Below are 17786 nucleotides of genomic sequence, written 5' to 3'. Positions count from 1 at the left end.
CCGCTATGTACTTTCAGCTTTATGTCATTTGGCAGAGCGAACCTGCTACAACCAGCGGCATAACCTATTAGCAGCTCTCAGGACTCAGCTGTCGGTGCCACCACCTTCAGCTACGATAACTGTGACCACGGTAAGACTGCAGATTCCGATACGTACTTTCAGCTTTAGGTCATTTTGCAGAGCGGAGAAAGAGAGACTTAACCTCAATTTACAGCTCAGTTATTGTTTCTGAGGCAGTAATTGAGTTGCGTGAAGTCACGCTTGTTTTCCTTTAAAAGTCAACTTTCTTTTCTCGGGGATTTTCGGTCGCTAACCACTCATGAATCAATTAATTGATCCTATTATCAGGTGAAAATGTCGCAACTATTCTAATGATTTTTCAACTCTTTAATTCGAAGTTCTATTCTGGTTGTATATTGTATTGATGTCATGCTAATTTCGTTCTTCTTCTACCATAGCTGAAATTGTTATTGGTGTGTCCATAAATTGTCTGGCCACCATTTGAATCGACTTGTCCAGTGTATTGCTGGTTGACACCCTCTGTGACGGATTACTCAACGGACATGCTGTGAAGGAAAGCTATGTTTTAATAGCTCTTTTGATTACATTCTGTGCCTGAAGCTTTCTGGTGTTCTTAGTTTTTTCACGAATAAAAAGAAAATTTTATCACATATAACTCTCTCATTTAGTAGTTATTAGGTTACTGAACATACTGATTGCCCGAATTCTCTAACAACAACCCAGTGGACGAGGCCACCTGAAATTTTCAGGTATTTAATTTCAGTGTTTCTTATGCGCAACAGTCGGTACATCTGTATAGTCCACATACTTCATGGGGGTATTGTATCGTCTCTCAGGATCATGTATGATAAATTAGCAAGATTTTGTCATTTGCATACCAACAGTGAATCCGTTGGGGTGGTGTCTGTGCTCACAGGACAGCGTCTTCTAGCAATATTAATAGAAGATATACACAAGGCCCAACGCACAGTGGCACACTCGCAAGTTTGCACGAATGCATTGCGGAGGTATTACAGAAACTGCAGCCGTACATAATACAAGAGAGATGTTCCGCATCCGAGTGAGTACATTCAGGGTAGAGCTGGGCAACGCATTACTTCTCCCCATGTACATATTGTGAAATAATCACAACGAGAAAATCCTAGAAGTTTACCATAGCAGAGGGTAAACACATCCCCATTTCTGTAAATGTGTAGATATTATTTAGAACAGAAAACATACAAGCAGTGCATAATTATTACTAATTTAGCGAGAGATGGAGCAATACAACACACTTTTGACAAGCTGCACTATTGATGAGAGGATGATATACTGTTAATGGAATGGAGGAAATGTGTGTTATGTATCTGATCTTGTTTTGCTACTTCACTGCCGGCGTTGGTCAGTTGATGTAATAAAAACTGTAATATTATTACAGTTATAAAATATGTCTGTGTTCATGCATAAAAAAGGCGAAATTGATGCTGTGCCACAATTACTTGTAACATCTAAAGTTGTACAGCCACTGCTATAGACTGCACTGTGTTTAAATAATGTGTAGACATTCTCTTTACGTGCATGCGCGCCATAACAAAACAACATGACGAACGGAATAATGGGTCAAGTGACTGTTGATGATCGTCCACTATGTCATAGCTCCCAGGTTGACGCTGTGACGGCTCACAAACACTAGCTGTTTCTGCGAGTTTGCCACATTCCACAACCAGCAGTACATGACCTAAGACTGCATCAAACGTGATTCAGCCCCCCAGCCTTACTGATGAATTGGAAAACTGAATTTTCTCGCTGAGAGAAAGTGTGTTATGTGCAGAGCTGGTGCGTATCATGTGGAATGCTGTGTTCACGTATGGAGGTAAAAAATGCAACCCCTCTAGTCTGGAGTGCAGGGTGGAGGTTAGGAGACAAGACTGTCTTGGCACCTAGGCGTTACTGAATCCTTCCCTTGCATAGTGGACAAAGCAGCAGAGGGGATGCTTTATGTGGTCAGTGAGGCAGGTGGCTGTAGATTACCCCTCCAGACATCTCATGCCACACAGTGCAGTATGTGGAGCCTTCCCAGTGCGGTAGTCATTTGGATGAATAAACGTTCCCATCCCATCCTATCCTACAACACGTACAAAACTGTAATTGCTTAAACATTGAAATTCTTTATTTATGATAATTTACAAGTGTCTTTTTATGCCAAACCTGAAGAGTAGTTGGGTGATAATGGAAATTAGTTGAAAGTGGTTAGCTGAAAGTATAGCAATTGTCATTTCTTGAATTATTTGTTTAAATAAATAGACCATGCAAAATACAACTGTCTACCAAACTATCTCACCTAGATTTTCTAAAATTTTACACTTAGCATAGTGCTGGTAATGTCCTGCGTACGGCCAGTGATGCTTTTAACATAACACCACTACATAAATGTCTCGAGAAATCCAGAAGTATGCCTAAATAAATAAATCATGCAATATGCAACTATCTTACTGTTAAAATTTCCTACCATTTTACACTACTGCGTGATAGGATTGTATTCATACCGCAGTTCACAGAGGTAGCCGTGTTTAATAGTGACATCATAGTTATGTCATCTTGGATGACACCATGTGTCACAAATTGAGCCGTTGTCTAATAAATACCAGTGATATGGACAATAAATTATATTGATAAGGGGAAGGGTCGTCATAAACATCAGCAATACGGATAATAAATATGGCAATAAGGAAAAGGATCTCAGAAAACATCTGGCACACATAAATCATCCTAATTAAGATAAGGATGGTATAAAATTATAGTGTTACGGAAAAGGGTGGTCCTAACTGGGTTATAAATTATAGTGGTAAAAATAAACAGCCGCATCCATTCAGGATGCCCCAGCCAATAGGAGAACAGCCCACCATTTATACGTTACCCAAATGACCCATGGGGAGGGGTGCGGAGAGGAGTGGGTCATAAACAATCCCAGACTCTCATGACAGATGTACACCAAATGGAAGGTATCTGCAAGGAACAACATTCTACGGAAAGGGTACAACCTGGGGGACGCATGATCGCACCTTAAGTACTTCTGCTGTAGCTCTTTGTTATTCAGCTGCAGAATATGCTTGCCCTGTCTGGTGCAGATCCAGTCATGCTAAACAAGTGGATATCGCCTTGAATGAAACCTGCAGACTCATTACTTGATGTCTGAGGATCTACACCACTTGATAAAGTTTATTGTCTAGCGAGCATCCCACCTCCAGATATCCGTCGTGAATGTGCATCCAGACTGGAAAAGTCTAAGGCATTGCATCTGACGTCCCACACACTACACGGGTATCAGCCAGCAGTACCAAGACTCAAATCAAGGAAAAGCTTTCTCCATTCAAGTGAAAGCCTCACTGAACCACCTTCAAACTTCAAAGTCAACTCATGGCGTTGCAGATCCAGCCACCTTGCAGTGTGGATGATCCTGACAGAAAGTCTCCCATCAGGTCAATATGGAAGACCCTCAACAGACTGCGTTTTGGAGTTGGAAGAACGAAGACCAACCTGAAAAAGTGGGGAATTGCATGCGACTCCACAGCATGTGAATGTGGTGAAGATCAGATAATGAGTCATCTTCTTGTCTGCAGCCTATGCCCAACGTCATGTACGCCACAGAATGTCATCGATGCCACCAAGGAAGCATGTGAAGTTGCTGCATACTGGACACGCCGCATTTAACTGTAATTGTAATGCTTATAGTACCATGTTTTGGAACATTTTTTATAACTTGTAAGCTATAGTGTGTGTTTCTGACACGATTAAATAAATATGATAGATGTAGACAGGGTGAAAATTGTGGCCGTATTCCCTTTCTTTTATGAGGGACATTGCACATTGATAAGAAAGTAGAGGAGACAGAGTGTACTAAACTCTGTGCTCTTGTCTGCATGTACCCAGTAGAGCTGTGTGTAAGCTGATGAAGTACTATCAAAGTGTCGAACATCACAAATATTCGAATTCAGGCATTCATCGTCAGTTCCAGGCAACGTGATCTTTGTTGACAAGGACCTTTCAAGATAACATCACTGGAATCAACAATCATCATTGCATGAATGCACGGTATCACGGTGACACGAATTAATAGAAGCTCCTCAGGCTTCCAGCCACGTCAGGTGATTAAAATCCCATGAGCTTTCTACGGAGCTCTTCTCGGCCATTGTCAAGTGGTAAATACAGGGTGATCAGAAACTGTCTGAAAATCGTTGCTGCAGGGTAGGTTGTGATGAAAAATAGTTTTTAAGAAAAAATCCGAGTAAATTAGCACTGAAATGGCCAATCAGGCCATTGCGCGCAGATTCAAGCGGCCCACCAGAGACGGTGTCGTCAAATGTGTTCTTCGTTTGGTTTCCTGAAACTAAACATGAAACCGGTACAAAAATTGGACGTGAGACCGTAGTAAGAATAGAACCCGAGCCAAAGACTGAGTAGTCTCGTCCGCAACGGCCTGTTTGGCCAACTTGATTGCTAATTAACTCGGAAACGACTTAACGTAAAGAATTTTTTTCTTAACAGTTATTTACCAGCACTACCTACCATACAACACCCTTACGAACCTTTCAGACTCTTCCCGGCCGTCCTGTATAGCCGTAATGCTGACTGTGACTTCACTGGCGCTCGCTTCCTCGTCAAATAGGGTAATGTTTTCGTCCCACGTCCGTCGCGCCAGCTTCAATCTCGTGATGGCCTGGTTCCAGGTTGCGCTGAGCTGCAAACCGCCGTCCTTATTGATGGTGTTTCTTTTATAACACTATCCCAAAATCCGTTCGTCCTCATAATGCCAGATGTTTCGTCGAACATAATCCGGTATCGATTACCTAAGCGTATTCTGCCACATCTGATTTTTCAGGATAGCAATCAACGACCACATTAGGTTTGCGATAGAAGTGGAAATAGATAGTGCATTGCGCTTTCTTGACGTCTTCGTTCGCCGAAAAACCAACGGGCATCTCAGTCACAGCGTCTCAGGGACGGATCGGTTTCTGCACGCACTCACTCACCTCCATCCGGCACAAAAATGTGGCGTTCTGAACATCCCCGGTAAAATCGTCTCAGACGCTAAAAACCTGCCACTAGAACAAAGCCACCTCCTAACAAGGGAACCTCCCCATCGCACCCCCCTCAGATTCAGTTATAAGTTGGCACAGTGGATAGGCCTTGAAAAACTGAACACAGGTCAATCGAGAAAACAGGAAGAAGTTGTGTGGAACTATCAAAAAAATAATCAAAATATACAAACTGAGTAGTCTATGTGCAAGATATGCAACATCAAGGACACCGTCAGCTCAGGAGCGCCGTGGTCCCGTGGTTAGCGTGAGCAGCTGTAGAATGAAAGGTCCTTGGTTCAAGTCCTCCCTCTAGTGAAAAGTTTAATTTCTTTATTTTCGCAGTTATGATCTGTCCGTTCGTTCATTGACGTCTCTGTTCACTGTAATAAGTTAAGTGTCTGTGTTTTGCGACCACACCGCAAAACCGTGCGATTAGTAGACGAAAGGACGTGCCTCTCCAATGGGAACCGAAAACATTTGATCGCTAGGTCACAGGTCAACCGATTCCTCCACAGGAAAACACGTCTGATACATTCTATACGACACTGGTGACGGCATGTGCGTCACATGACAGGAATATGTTGTCGCCCCACCTAGCTTGTACACTTGGCGAATGTGTAAAAAGATTCTTCTACCTTGCCCGATTTAGGTTTTCTTGTGGATGTGATAATCAGTCCCAAAAAAGTGATGAAAACATAAGTTTGTCACATAAACTGGAACAAATGAATGCAACAGTTTCGCAGTCGCACAGTTTTCCCTGTGCTCTGTCAAAACATATGTTTTTAACGTTTTCAAATTTTTCCGTGTGTAGACCGTCAAATCCTGCATATGTCCACGCAAATCTGAACACGTCCTGGAATTTTGGAGAGCGAAGTTGATTGTGTGTGTGTGTGTGTGCCTGAACTTTGATAATTGTCTGAAAATAAAAAATTAAAATTTTCACTCGAGAAAAGATTTGAACCCAGGACTTCTCGGTCCACAGCTGCTCAGGCTAACCACAGGACCACGGCGCAACTCAGCTAACACTCTCCTTAATGTTGCCTATGTTGAGCATGGACTACTCAGTTTGTATATTTTGCTTATTTTTTAATAGTTCCACACAACTTCTTCCTGTTTTCTCGATTGATCTGTGTTCAGTTTTTCAAGGCCTATCCACTGTGCCAACTTATAACTAAATCTGAGGAGGGTGCGATGGGGAGGTTCCCTTGTAAGAGATATCCGGCAAAACAGCTGGAGGTCCGAGTCCTCCCTCGGGCATGGGTGTGTTTGTCTTTAGGATAATTTAGGTTAAGTAGTGCGTAAACTTAGGGACTGATGACCTTAGCAGTTAAGTCCCATAAAATTTCACACACATTTTTTGAAAACAGCTGGAATCACGTATCACAGGCCATTTCCGTTGAGACTCGCAAGAAAAATACCACCAAAGAAGAAAGCAAGAAACTAGCATTTTTGCCTTTCGACAGCTTATGAGGCCCGTGAAGGACTAGAACGCCTGGAGTGTAAAAGATACCATGTTAACGTAGCTGCTACTACATTGGCCAAGCAGCACGCACAGTGGGGTAACGACAGACGCATCACGAGACGTGCATACGCCTACGATAGTCTGAAAAATTAACCGTGGCAGAACACGCTTTAGAAATTCGACATCAGATTATGTTCAACGAAACATTTGTCATTATGAGGACACGCGGATTTAACAACTGGAAGTTGTTCTTTTTCATGTCAAAAGGGAAGAGCATTCTATATTTTTGTAGTAAATCGAGAGATACCGATATCTTCTTGCGCATAGCAGCTGTGTGCGCAGCCCAATTTCACTTTTCATCTATTATTACACTGGGACTCTATGGTGAGTGAGATAAGTTGGTATTTGTACCATATGAGATTAAAGATGGTAAGGATTCGAGCTGTTTTGGGTTAATGAACCTAATATGGCCTATCAGGAGCGCTTGAGTTTTGATAGAATTCTGTGTCCATTTTGAGAGTACACATATGTCGACATTGAAATTTGCGATAGCTGCCTTCAAATTTATAATTTTTGTGCTCAGGTACACCTGGAGGTCGTAAGCATACATGTGGTATTTGCATTAGGACAAAACTAATGACACATCATTGAAATACAGTGAAAAGAGTACAGTGAAACTTCTGTGTTTAAGTCTGAAACTGCTGAATGCTACTGAACCTTCTTAAACTGCTGAGTGCAACTGAACCTACTGTCTCTTTGCTTGTTTTTATCATTTCAGCACTGATCTACGGAATTTTCCCTGACAAACACAACTCAAACTTACCCTAGTCATTTATGACCCACAAAATACACGCGCAACGCAATCTGACTGCAAATAATTAACACAAAAGAATGGCCCTGAGTTAGATGAAATCCTAACAACAACCTATACATTTCATAAGTCACTTACCTCACAGAAAATAGTCATGAGACGAACTACAGCCGTCCGGGGTGGCCGTGCGGTTCTAGGCGCTACAGTCTGGAACCGCATGACTGCTACGGTCGCAGGTTCGAATCCTGCCTCGGGCATGGATGTGTGTGATGTCCTTAGGTTGGTTAGGTTTAAGTAGTTCTAAGTTCTAGGCGACTGATGACCTTAGAAATTAAGTCCCATAGTGCTCAGAGCCATTTGAACCACGAACTACAGCAAATACAGCAAGCAGCAACTACAGCCAGCTAAATAGAAAGATTCTAACTAATATAGGCTCTAACTACTAATAGGCATATGGTTAGCAAAGGAAAGATTTTGTTGCAGAGCAAACAATGTATTTGGCCCATTTTACCTTATTCATGTGACATCCAGTTCCAAAAGTTATATAATTATCAATAATTCCATTATCCAAACATCATTGTATAATCCATTTCCAACCAACACTAAATCTCCATGACGGACACACGTCCAAACCGTCCGCTCGCTCACTGCTAACTTCCAACACTGCTATTAACTCTCAGCTGCGAGTCCGACCAGCCACAGAGTCTCTTAGCGAGGGCGCAGAGAACTGTCACTGATATTAATGCAGTCTCTAGCACTGCCAACATACAAACATATAAACAGGCTACTTACAATAGGACTTAACGCCACGCTCTCACGGACGCCTGATAGTATTTGCCTTCATTATGACGCTATGGTGCCCGACATGACGAATTGCTAGCGAGAGGTCGGGTATGAGCGAAACCATTATGCTGCACCAGGAGAGAGATTTAAGCTGGTAAGCTTAGCAAGTAAAATGTCGAAGTCTACAGTGCCAAATGATTTGCTAAAGTCTAAGAAGTATATAATAATCACTTCAAGTCTATCCATGGCAAGCTTCAGGTTTCTGTTATTTTAATAAAGCAGATGTTGTGCTGCGATGTTTGCAGAAATCTAATGGTTATGCGTCTATCCACATCTATACCCCGCAAGCCACCTCTTATTTCCTCCATTCCATTTTTCATTCGCGAACAGTTTGTGGGAAGAATGACTGAATGACTAAGAGCCTGTGCGAGTTCTGATTACTCTGATTCCCCCCTCCCCGATAGTCATTTCCTGCCGGGGTGAATGTGGAAGGAATAATATGATACCTCCTTCTTTTTGCACATTGGGAGGAGAGGGGGGGGGCGGTGGATAAAATCCCCATACGGCCATGCAGATTCAGGTTTCTGTCGTTTTCCCTAACAGAACTATAGGGCAGGGCCGGCCACAATATGTCAAATTCCACTGGATGTGGGGGCCACGAGCGATCCAAGGTTCAGCCTGTGTTGGCTTTGCTCGGTCCTCTGAATAGGTACCCTGTAAAGCGCGACATTTCATTTAGTATAGCGGTGCGGCATTTTTCAGTCGGTACAACTCTCTTCAGTTCGGCAGAGTCGTGGTGTCAGCGCTGTTTACCCTTCACGATTTGTTCGTGGTATGAAGACTGGTAGCAGCTGTAATGGTACTTGAATTACGTAACCATTACGGCAGCTCACCTGAACCTGTCGATACCAGCAATATTCTACTGTGTTTCTGTAAAGTAGTTAACATATTTCTGAGACAACATTCAGATTTGATTTCATTAATGTAGAGGTACTTTGATACATCGATGTGTTTATATTGCAATGATATTATTCGTATGTGTATTCTTTCTTTTGTCACTATGATCTTTGACATATTTGTAACTCATGATTTTTGGGCGCGTAAGCGATTAGTAGTTGTTAGAGAGTCGGACCTTGAGAAAGTCAGGTCTTGGACGTCATGTTGGAAAGACGTATATTGTAGTCAGCTTATATAATGTGAACTTTAACAGTGAGGAAGATGTTTTCAAGTATGTGTTGTATTGTGAAGTGATGTTTTGTGTGTTACGTGATAATGCAACAAAAGCAATAAAAAGGAAGCATAACTTAAATTCGGAGTGCTGATTACTTTTTTACATCACCATTGTGCTAACTTGCAAAGGTTTAATCTTCAAGAATGGTTTGTGAAACACATCTATAAAACTTTTGAATATCGCATAATAAAACCTAGGCCTCTTTGCATCCGAGCATGGAATCATCACCACCTAGATTTTCAACGATTGAGCCATGATTATACAACGAGACCAGCGTGGGAAAAACGAAAAGATGAGTGCCTAGTTTATTCATTATTACATGAAATGACTTTATTAACTGCGCTCTAATGACACCAGCCACACAATAAATTTGTTGTAGCCCAAAAATGCAGAATGTAGCAGCGTGAGCAACACTACAATCATTATTAAATTTTGACCTTTGTTTGGTAGGGTTGTTAGACAGTCCAGTGGCTGTATGCACAAAAAGAGTCAGTCTAGCTATGTATCGTCACAAGCCTTTAAAACTGAATGGTAATGACAGAAAAGACGACGAAAATTCTCAATATCGGAAAATTTTCTATGGAACAACATTACAACACCATGTAGAAAGAATTCAAAGATTTAGTTGTCAATGAAAGAACAAACAATTACAACGGTTGACAGACAGCATTTATTGTTCTGTAGAGCAAGAAGCACTTTGGGTTATATTTGCAGGTACGGAACATGTGAAGAAATTGGTGGTACGAACACTAAAATTTGTGAAGACGTGCTTATTGATCCAGCGTCACTTTCAATTTTTCGATGGAACTGAACGAAAGGTATGGAGACTTTTTGTATTTCTGCAAAGTATGTTTCTTAAGGCAAGGAGCACCCCTGGAACGATTTTTCGGTTTAAAATGGGCTATTGGTGAATTTATAAAGGAAAAAGGACAACAGGAACGAAAATTAGATGGATTCCAGAGCTCGACTTAAAAGTACACTCGACTGCACACTGCAAGCTGCCAACATTAAGACACTGCAAGGTGAGAAACAACTTCTTTCTGATTTGATGGGGATGGATTTAAAAAGAAAACCGAACTCTAGGAGGAAAAAATTCTGACGAAAAACATCGCTGATTTCCCTAAAGAAAAGGTGAGACTTGAAGAATTCATTGTAGCCGTGAAAGAATTACAAAGATAGTTTTGTAAACGTTTTGAGAACAGTACCAATCTTACATCTGTTTTAGAGCTTTCTTCCAGAGTGCTTATCGTTTAAGCTGAAAAGCTGGCTCTGAGCAGTATGGGACTTAACATCTGTGGTCATCAGTCCCCTAGAACTTAGAACTACTTAAACCTAATTAACCTAAGGACATCACACACATCCATGCCCGAGGCAGGATTCGAACCTGCGACCGTAGCAGTCGCGCGGTTCCGGACTGAGCGCCTAGAACCGCTAGACCACCGCGGCCGGCAGCTGAAAAGCGTCCCAGTGCATGTGCAGATGTAACTGACTGACCTGCAGTGTAATTCCCCCTTTTTTTACGTTAAAAGAGCCCAATACATCTACATTGTTTTCCTCAGCTAAGAGTTTCCGTGTCTCCATAATGAGGCAGCAAAAATGCTACAATACTTCGATCAACATATGTGTCTGAAAGACCTTCTTTCGATTATGAAACTAAATAAGCCATGTTTACAGGGCAACCTGAGTGTGAAAATCTGTGAAAATATCTGTGTCTATCCGTATGCTCACAGTTTGTTAGAAAAAAAAAAAGAAAAAGAAAAACACTCCGTCTTCAGGCCACGAGTAGCCTACCGGGACCATCCGACCACCGTGTCATCGTCCGTGGAGGATGCGGATAGGAGGCTAAAATGGCTCTGAGCACTATGGGACTCAACTTCTGAGGTCATTAGTCCCCTAGAACTTAGAACTAGTTAAACCTAAGGACATCACAAACATCCATGCCCGAGGCAGGATTCGAACCTGCGACCGTAGCGGTATTGCGGTTCCAGACTGCAGCGCCTTTAACCGCACGGCCACTTCGTCTGGCTGCGGAGAGGAGGGGCGTGGGGTCAGCACAGCGCTCTCCCGGTCGTTATGATGGTATTCTTGACCGAAGCCGCTACTATTCGGTCGAGTAGCTCCTCAATTGGCATCACGAGGCTGAGTGCACCCCGAAAAAATGGCAACAGCGCATGGCGGCCTGGATGGTCACCCATCCAAGTGCCGACCACGCCCAACAGCGCTTAACTTCGGTGACCTCACGGGAACCGGTGTAACCACTGCGGCAAGGTCGTTGCCTATTCTGACAGTTTGTACCACATAAAAATTACTTTATGTGTTCAGTGCGCCAATAATAATGAAATAATACTGAAAATACGTTTTGTGCGTGATTTATGTCGTTGAGAAATATGAAAACCAAGTCGTTTGCAATACGACTGAGTTGCCATTTAAATGCGGCGCACTCACCATTTCTCCCTCTTCTGCCTCTTGACTCTGAGACAGCGTGCCGTGGCGGGTTTGGGTGCGGGTATGTGCAGCCAGGCTGAGCACTATGGCACTTGTGCCAAGGCGCAGCTCGCGATCCGGCCACCTGGGCTTAAGGCAAATGCTGGATGCTTCCTTCGAAAAGAACATGTTTAATTTCCTTCCCTATTGTTCCCCAATACGAGCTTGTGCTCTGTCTCTGTTGATCCTGGCATCGACTGGGCATTAAACTGCAATCTACCTTGCATTTTCTTCTTGGAAATTTCGCTCTCGAAACATAAGAGTAAACTCTCTCCCAAGTCAACATCTCTCTTGTAGTGTCTACAACTGTAGTTGGATGACACGTCCGTAACGTTCTCACACATACCAACCGAATCTGTGACGTATCGGAGAGTAAACAGCTTCAAGTGTTATTGGAGGAATGTGCATCGGAATTCAATTGGCACAATTATCCCCATCGCACCTTCGCCTGTGGAGAATACTGCTGCCAGTACAGTCGTAGAAATATCAGGAAAACCGCGAATTTACTGGCTAGTGTGAAAGTCATGATGCGGGATAGGTGTATCGAGCTTCACACTTTGCTCTATGAGCAGAAACGAAGTGCTGCACTCACATCTGTGACTTTTCTGGCGTACACTTTGGCCAAACAGACTCTTCATTGACGACAAAGCCCATCTGTATCGAGCTACCCTGGTGTATGATTTTTGTGGACTTCATAAAATTTTGTCACCGGGCCACATTTGTTCGGGACTGGTTTGAAGAACATTCAGGACAGTTAGAGCCAAAGGTTTGGTCGCCCAGATCGCCCGATATGAATCCCGTCGAACATTTATGGGACATAATCGAGAGGTCAGTGTGTAACACCATAGATTACCTTTCGTTGTTTCATTTAGCTTTCTATTTTGTTCAACATCCCACCGTTGAACTCCTGTAATTAGTGTACGATTAATTCGATGCTGTAATGAAGTGTAATCTCTGTAATATGCACAATATGAGCAAATGATCTTTTGTCTTCCTCATATAATCTCTTTGGTTATCTTTAAAATTAAATAATTTTATTTAAATAATTTTGTGTAGAACTAACAATATACGCAAATGTTCTGTTTTATTTAAAATGTTTGTTTGCTGTTATGTAAACTGCTGCCCTTCACTTAGAGTTCTTAGTTATTTTGTATGTAAAAGATGGTGTGGTTCGCCTCTGGAACGGAACTGTGTAGCGCGCGCAAAATGTGGTTGGCATGGATAGAAAGTGGAACCAAGAGTCAGTCGTGGACGAGCTACCAAACTATCAACTGCTCATGTAAAAGTTGTGTTTTGTGCTGGTTCCGAGAGAGGCTTTTCCTGACGCTTTCCAATGCCTCGGATAGATGGATAAAGGGCTGGAACTATTCTGGAATTGGTATCTATCATCGCCACCAAGAAATGACAGAGTCCAGCAATTCTACCTGCAAATCCACCAACCAACTTGCAATTGCCACCACATTGTGCAATCACTGTAATGGAACACTATAGTAATGTACAGTGAAGGATCAGCTCATTGGATGTGTTAATGTGCTCAAATATAAGGTAATTTATAACTGAATTTATGTACCTACCTTGATTTTTTCCTTATCACAACAACTCTCAGGTTCCTCTCCGTTTTAACTATGATTACCGAGTGTCCTTTATTGAAAGCATATTAAAATTAATATGGCAATAGTGTGCTAAGATTAATAATGTTTGTTGAAAGGATCTAACAAATATCTCAATTTTGTGTTCCACTGCAGTAAAAGTTCAGAACCGCAACTGTTGAGAGTTATATGTTCATGCTTGCTAAGCGGTGTGTTTAGTTTGCTCTGCTACAGTGGTCAAGATTATGCCCCTCCCCCCCCCCCCCCCCCCCCTCCATTGAAAGTAGCTCAAATGCACAAAGTTGCTTAATTATAGAAAGTTTCAATTACTCTTGCTATTCAAGTCAAATTCTGTACAATATCGGGTTCCTCATGTGTATTAAAAGTGCATATGAATGTTGTAACAGGATCCATAGTTTGTCTATTGTGCTCATGCTATATAACGATTAATGGAAAGACAACTATCTATGAAAACAGTAACTTCTTTATTCAAAAGGCCGGCCGAAGTGGCCGTGCGGTTAAAGGCGCTGCAGTCTGGAACCGCAAGACCGCTACGGTCGCAGGTTCGAATCCTGCCTCGGGCATGGATGTTTGTGATGTCCTTAGGTTAGTTAGGTTTAACTAGTTCTAAGTTCTAGGGGACTAATGACCTCAGCAGTTGAGTCCCATAGTGCTCAGAGCCACTTTATTCAAAAGACAGCGAGAAGTAACCTGTTAGTGAATTCCATTTAATTTTCATTCTAAGTAAAAAGGTGTTTAGTAGTGAGAGACTTAATCTATGCACAATAACTAATTTTGCTGTGCACCATACCCATATTTCATGTCAGACAGGAATATGTTTGAAAAGTAATATTGAACCTATGTCCAAATTTTGATTCTAAAGTGCACTGTAATAGCAATATTATTGGAACCACTCAGTTTGACCAAGCCTTGAAGGCAAAAGTATATGTCATTTTCTGTTACCATTATGCAAATAGCCATGTTCTCTTATAACTGTTAGCACTTCCTTTAACGTGAACATATGCAGGTGCCAGAGTTCATTGCACTCTCGTGTGACAAAGTATAGGCTGTGATTGCCCATTGAAGTTACTTATTTTCAGTTTCTTGAACAAGAATGTTACTCATTCTTACGCCTTATTAGGCTGGTGACCGTTGTTATCATTTTGACACTGTGCTTAGGCAAATTATTGTTTGTTACTGTTTAAATATTTACGCAATTCTGACTTTCACTTCCGATAAGCTACCTCCGTTAGGTATTTCACGGTCAACACAACTAAAATCCTTTCAGAGGGTAACACTTCTCTGCTTCTTTATGCTATAATTGCTTGAATAAAAATAATTTCATTGTACGAACTGCCCCACTTTAAGGTTATGGTATAGCAGTAGCGAACAGAAGTGGGGTCAACAGAAACCTCCGATCTTACTCGTCGGCTTTGACCCGTGACGTAAGCGTGTTGTGGTGTGTGACGTCATTACGGCGCGGAGTTTGGTTTGTGATTGTGGCGTGTTTGTAGATGTCGTGGGGTGTTTGTCGTGCCCTCTGGTGGTGTGTTCATGGTTTACGTTTTTTGGTTTGTTGGGGTCAGTTTGCTGTTGCTCAGTGGTGAGTGCTGTGTTCGTGGTTTTGAAGCGGAATTTGTATTAGTGAGTTAACGGTTTTGTGTGATGGTTAATGTAATGGTAATTGCTGTACGTCGGGTGAGTTTGTTATTGAGTGTATTCGGTTTGATTTTGTATTGGTGGATGGGATCGGGAGATTCTGTTGAGCTATATAGGTCAAGGGAAGTGTTCGATCCTAATTTATGGGATCGGGAGCTGTTGTAGATGTATGTAGGTTTAAGGGAAGTGTTTTTTGAGTTTTGTATCGGGGGATGTGATCGGGAGGTTCTGTTGAGCTATATAGGTCAAGGGAAGTGTTCGATCCTAATTTATGGGATCGGGAGTTACTGTAGATCTATGTAGGTCAAGGGAAGTGTCTGATTCTGGATAAGAATGTGTTTTTTGGTATTTGGTCAGTTTCGTGATGTTGATTTTTTCGTCGTTTTGCGTGGTTTTGTATGGCGGTCGGTGGCTACATTTGTGTATATTTAGTTTCTCCCCACCCAAAAACCCCCAATTTCCCACGCTTGTCCCGTTAGTCATTAGGCTTTTTGTGAAACCTGTGTATTTCAGTGTTTATGATACATATGCGATGTTTTTATATCCGCCATATTGGAATTGTCGTTTATGGTCGTTTCCGCCATATTTGACGTCATGGGTCAAAGCCGACGGATAAGATCGGACGCTTCTGTATTTCCCAGAAGGGTTATAAGTGTGTGTACAAAACCCTGCACCTGCAATACTTTCGCTGTTATGTACGGCTATAGACAGGATGGCTCAATATTTCTGCAGGGGACTTCCAAAAACTTGAGTGCATTCCACATCGCGTCGCTGCACTACGTCAGGCAAAAGGAGGTCGACACGATATTAGGAGGTATCCCATGACTTTTGGCACCTCAGTGTCTGTTCAAGCATGGATACCCCTGTATTTCAGCTCATTAGCAGTTACCTATAAGTCTTACGAACTTCCTCACAACTCTTTCTGATGGCCGAAATCTCATGTCAATACAGGACTTGAACCATATCATAGGCGTTACGCCACGTGACTGTATTTCGTGTTGGGCGACTAGGCTAACAATACCCTGTATTTCAATGTGATCCTGTATTAACAGTTTTGCTTATGCAAAACAGATATCCTCTTTTGTTAATTTTTTAAAATGTGCATGTTCCGGTTCCTTTCTTTTCGATGACGTTGCACGCCCAATGTGATTTTTTTCTGCATGTGGGCCGGCCGGAGTGGCCGAGCGGTTCTAGGCCCTACAGTCTGGAACCGCGCAATCGCTACGGTCGCAGGTTCGAATCCTGCCTCGGGCATGGATGTGTGTGATGTCCTTAGGTTAGTTAGGTTTAAGTAGTTCTAAGTTCTAGGGGACTGATGACCTCAGAAGTTAAGTTCCATAGTGCTCAGAGCCATTTGAACCATCTTTTGCTACATGTGATTTTTGTGTGTGCACGTTGTTGCTGTTGCAACCCTCAGTCTGAAGACTGGTTTTATGCATCTCTCCTTGCTTGTCTATGGATACGTAAGCCGCTTGCTCTCAGTGAAACTACTGCAACCTACATCCATCTGAACCTGCTTGCTGTAGTTAAGCCTTGCTCTTCTACTACAATTTTTACCCGAAACGCCACTCTCCATTACCCAGTTGACGATTCGGTCCTTTAGCGTGATGATGACTTCTTTCGATGAGCTCAAGAATGGAGGCGAGCTCTTCCATGCTCGACGCTAAGTTGACCTTAACGCGAGGGCGCTGCAGAGCTGATAGGGGAGGTCTCGTCTTCAGGAGCGTCTGCCATGCGTGGGTGAGGACTGCAGCGAACCCTTGCTAATGTCTGTGGTATTGCTTTGCGTTGCCAACTTTCATGTTGCAACTCGATCTCTGTACGACACCACACTGTCAATGGAGACTTTCTTTTAGTCAAACAATGACAAATTTCTTTTCTCCAAATCTTCATTAGTTATCCGATTTACCAATCCAGTCTTCAGCATTATCCTGCAGCACCGCATTTCAACAGCTTCCGTCTCCTTCTTGTCTAAATTGTTTATAGTCCACATTTCACTTCCGTAGAAGGCTACACATAGGACAAATAACCTCAGAACAGACTTCCTAACTCTTACAGTTACGTTCTGTGTTAACAAATTTTTCTTTTCCCGAAAAAAATTTTTTTCTTGCTATTTCCGACCTGCATTTTAGGTTTTCTTTGTTCCGGGCAATGTTAGTTACTTTACTACCCAAACAGAAAAAGTCGTCGACCACTTTTAGTGTCACTTCCTAATATAATTCCCTCAGCATAGCCTGATTTAATTCAGCTATATTCCGTTCCCCTCATTGTGATTCTAGCAGATATTTATCTTATATTTTCAAGACACTATCCATTCCACTCACATGATCTTGCAAGCCCTTTGCAGTCTATAACAGAACTACAATGCCACCGACAAACCTCAGACGCGCGGGATTAGCCGGGCGGTCTTGGGCGCTGCAGTCATGGACTGTGCGGCTGGTCCCGGCGGAGGTTCGAGTCCTCCCTCGGGCATGGGTGTGTGTGTTTGTCCTTATGATAATTTAGGTTAAGTAGTGTGTAAGCTTCAGGACTGATGACCTTAGCAGTTAAGTCCCATAAGATTTCACACAAATTTGAATTTTTCACAAACTTCGTAGTTTTTGTATATTCTCCTTGATTCTTAATTCCTTTCTAAAATTTCTTCTTGGTTTCCTTTACCGCTTGCTCAGTGTACATACAGAGGAATGGC

General features: G+C 42.4%; 1 pseudogene; it reads right to left on the bottom strand.

Annotated features, from left to right (window-relative positions):
- Nucleotides 1–11524: 11524 nt before the first annotated feature.
- LOC124723306 lies at nucleotides 11525–11642 on the bottom strand (annotated as a pseudogene).
- Between the last annotated feature and the right edge of the window lie 6144 nt (nucleotides 11643–17786).

Source organism: Schistocerca piceifrons, chromosome X (assembly GCF_021461385.2).
Source record: "Schistocerca piceifrons isolate TAMUIC-IGC-003096 chromosome X, iqSchPice1.1, whole genome shotgun sequence".
Classification (NCBI taxonomy): domain Eukaryota; kingdom Metazoa; phylum Arthropoda; class Insecta; order Orthoptera; family Acrididae; genus Schistocerca; species Schistocerca piceifrons.
Note: the sequence above shows the minus strand (reverse complement) of the source record. Positions and strands in the feature narration are given on the sequence as shown.